The 4,312-nt window shown below is 38.9% G+C and overlaps 1 long non-coding RNA gene across 1 annotated transcript in view; it reads right to left on the bottom strand.

Moving 5' to 3' along the window:
• LOC136835168 (uncharacterized) overlaps nt 1–4,312 on the bottom strand; it is a 31,466-nt gene that overhangs the window by 19,801 nt on the left and 7,353 nt on the right. The gene's annotated exons all lie outside the window — the stretch shown is intronic.

Genomic DNA, 4,312 nt, shown 5'->3' with positions numbered 1-4,312 from the left:
TCAAGTTTTTCTTTTGAAACTGAATCCTTTCTTTGCTTACTTGTTTTAACAACTACAAATTTCTGTGAAGAAATTATTTTAGCCATGAAAATGATGAATGAAATGGATGAAAGATATTTGCTACCTAACAGATCTTAAAAAAAAGAAACAAGTAAAAATTTCCATGGTGGGATGGAAGGTTGTTGCTTTACAAATTTTAAATTAGTATTTTGTCAGGCTTATTTTGCTAGCAATGTATTTCTTTATCTGACAGTGAATATCCATAACATCCACTGTTCTTGTTAGTTAAGTTTGTCTGATTCAAGGTGAACTTTACTTAAGAGTGGATTTGCCAATGATAAATCTCTTAAAAATTCAATGCAGACAATTATTCTGGTGGTCAGCATCTCATTTATTATCAATTTAATATCAAGATTATTTAAAGAAACTTTGAAGAGGCGAAGGATTGATTTATGTGTATCTCTAAACACTTGGGTATGAAATGAAGACATTACCAATATGATTATGATTCATGTTTGCATAACCTTTCCCTAAATTTATCTCAACTATTATTGACATGGAGACACCACACTAATTTTAAAATCCTAATTTTTACAGCAGTGTCTCAATAGTAAGAAAACAGCAAATGAGCGCACAATGCTATACACTCTTTGTGGAATACTGTATTTATGAATTATTCATGAAAATGTCTTGGTTAACTCAATTTGGCTTTGGCCATTACTCAAACTTTATGAATACCCAAGGCAAAGGAATCCTTAATTTTCTTATGATTTAATAGTTACTTAGCCTTTGCAAAACATCCTTTGAAGCCAATAATAATCATTGCAAGTGAAGTAGCAACCTTCCAATTGCAGTTGCAATTCTTCAGAATGCACCAAGTTTCCAACAGGGAAAGCAGCCCAGTGTGGAAAAAGAAGTAGAGAATAAACTATATAAGAATCAGCGAATGAAAATAAGTGAGATAAATGAACTACAAGTAAATCAGAAACATGAGCTTACTCAAAAGAAACAACTGTACTTGATTTAAACTCCTTAAAAGACATTGCTTTTGTCTCTCTCAATCTGACCAGGAAACCATCATTCTGTGCTGGTTAAAACATTAAGTAAGATGAACAATGGAGAATCTAAAAGGGTGGGTTAATACCAGTGGTTCTCTTAAGGCTTGTGTCAAATGTGTTTCAATAAGCAGAGTTAGTGGCCCAGTAGACTAAGCCCTAGCTAGCCAACTTCCAACAGCTTTGGTGAAGAAGTTAGGCCTAAGCTATTTAGGTTATTGTCTGTAAACCCACTGAAATAAAAAATTAGGCTAACAGTCTTACTGTTTTATCATCTTGGTTTTATGCAGTAGCACCTTACCCTATCGGACTAATATACTTGCCAAACATTGTTATGATGGGCTTTTGTTAAATACCTTTCCAGGCTTAATAAATTTTGTAGACTGAACTCTTCAATTGAATGAAGTGTTAAAACCAGTTTATTTTCAAAGAAAAATTGCATTAGACTGAACTCTTCAACAGAATGAAGTGTTAAAACCAGTTTATTTTCAAAGAAAAATTACATGGAACTACTGTTAAATGTGGGATATCTTGAACAGTCACGTACTGGGTATTTGTTTCTTAGAGGCCTGACCCATGAAGGATCTGGTATGTTGAGAGGCTAGTGTTTTTATTTACTGACACTGCAAGAGCATCTGTTATTTCTTCCTAACCTACATATTTGTGGAATGCAAACACAATAAGCCTTTACTTCAACCTGACTTGCAACAGGATGTATTTACTTGATACATTTCATTGCCACTGTATAGATGATACAGTATAGATGATGCAGTATAGATGAATACAGTGAAAGATAATTATCTACTTCCTTGAATTCGAAGGTTCATATGCTAATGATTAGTGCTCTGTTATCAGAACACAATGGGAATGGATGCTAGAATACAAATCCAATCGAGAAGGTTTTGTTCTAGAAGAACAATCCCTGCTAAGTAAAGATTTTTAGGCTATGGAAAATGTCTCGATCCTTAACTCCAAGTAATGTTCTGTATTTTTTGGAAAACTATACATTATGGTAATTCTTATCCATATCAGTCTATACATGCTCTTGTGAACAGGACAGAGTGAACAACATCTGTACATTTACATTACCCTTCACTGGAGTAAGAATGTAGGTAACATTACTTGAGAATGAGTGATGGTAAAAACTAACATCATGCAGAATAAATACTGTAACTAATGCTAACAGTATTCAAGTCCGAAAGTCAATCTGGTGTGACATCACTTCATTAGCTGTGCCTGCCACTACCCTGAGGAAGACTAGCCTTATGGCAAGAAAGGCTGCAATACTCTGGCCTTCTGTCTGTCTTCAGCATGGTAGTTGTTCTAATAGCAGCACAGGCATGTCAAGTTCATGCAAACCCTGATAATGTGAATTGCTAAAGTGGCCTTAGTTTTTAAACTTGTACTTTAAACCTGTACTTCATATGAAGTTCAGACCAGAGCACCTGGTTCTTCAGTGAGGTAATTTTCCACTGACAGTACTACCCATCCATCTACTTCATCCTTGTTTAATGGTTAATGATGATACTGTTCCACCACTTGTGACCCAGTCACAGTTCACCATGCTGTAGCCTTGTTCAACCAGGTATGTTGAAATTGTTTTAGCTCAAGGGCCATTGTTTATAGAGTGTAAATTGTGAAAGGTTGAACATGAACCCACTGGGGATGAGAGCATGGTCATTTTCAGAATGAGTCTGGTATATAAGCTGCTTTCTATCTTCCACTCTAAGAGTAACCAGCATTGTCTAACCACTGCTGTGACTATGCTTACTATAATCTATCCATCAACTAAAAGTGACTGTCTTGAGGTATCTTTGTGAGTCTTAAACATAACAGCAAGGAGTTCAGTTTTCATCCCTTCTTCCACAATAGGGATGGTATTGGTCAACACTAACTGGCATTCTCACAGCCAACTCTCAAAGTACTGTTGGGGCCCAATGTCACTAAACTACAGGATCTAAATAAGCTTGAGTCTTAATGTTCTTGGCATGTTCAGCAGATATTGTAATCAGTTACTAGCTCTAGATTGACAAGATGTTGCTTTCTTTCTTATTATGGCAACCACTCAGTATGTGAGGGGATTTTTTGTTTCTGCCGACCATTGTCACAGTACCACTGCAGCTATCTCGGTGTGTATTGGGCAAAAAAAAAGTATCAATGACTTGTGATAGGTGTTGTTTCTCTGGCTTCCAAGTGGGTATCATAAACTGTGTTGGGTACTGCTGTTCCCATATTTTATCTGCTATACAGTACCACCATTTACAGTACCATTGATGTTATTGGTTATTGTGGCAAAACTGATTATAGTACTGCATCAGTATTGATGATAATGGTCTGCCATGTGTTTCAGCTGTGTGCTCACATTATTTATAATGAATGTCACATAGCTGCTATGCATGCACTGATAGTATCGATCAACATATTTGTAAAAAGTCACCACATCGGCGCCAGGATAGTGTTTGGTAGCGCCATTAATTAAGTCTCCGCTGAGCTTGTTTTTCTTTGGTGACTTCCCATTTTCTTCAAGCTCAATTGGTCTCACACCTAAAACGTGCCAGGTTCGCATTTTAATCATTTTACTTTATGGTATTTATTTACTCTGAATGTCACACATTGTGTATCACATGTTTCTTCATTCCCACAGGCATCAAGACTGTATCCATGTGTAGCTCTGTATGTTTTGTATTATGAAATTTGTACTCGTTCACTGCATATTATTGTTATTGTTTGAACGACCTCAGGTCACAGTCAATTCCATTGTCTCTCACGTTGATCGTCAGTCGACTTATATTATCAACTTCTGCACCTGGATCTGTAATAGTAGCAGTAACTTTTACCTGCTCGTTCTTTGACACCTTACAGTGGTGACCCCGGGTATCCCGGAGCCATTGCGCGGACTCACCGCGCGACTCAGTCTTGGCTCCAGGATTTCTCCCAAAGCCACTCTTAAGCGGCCTAAACACGGCGCGCTGTAACCAGCGTTTGGCGTGCTGACTCTCAGCGTACCCCCACCAGCGTCACCTGCGGAACCACGGCGCACGGTGCGTACTGGCCGCAAGTACCCCACTCCGGTAAGGGTCAAAGGCGCGAGCATGGCGCGGATATCCCTCCTTCATGCAGTTAAGCGGACCGCGGACTCAGTTTACCCCACCTCCCATCACAGCGCCCGCCCCCGCGCCGAGGCCCTCCGCGGCGCTCACACCAGGCGCCCCCGAACACAGCGGCGGGCCCAGCACAATCAGCGAGCCGCCCTCGTA

The sequence above is a fragment of the Macrobrachium rosenbergii genome, chromosome 55 (genome assembly GCF_040412425.1).
Source record: "Macrobrachium rosenbergii isolate ZJJX-2024 chromosome 55, ASM4041242v1, whole genome shotgun sequence".
Taxonomy (NCBI): Eukaryota; Metazoa; Arthropoda; class Malacostraca; order Decapoda; family Palaemonidae; genus Macrobrachium; species Macrobrachium rosenbergii.
The sequence above is the reverse complement of the archived record's forward strand: the minus strand, read 5'-3'. Positions and strand labels throughout refer to the sequence as shown.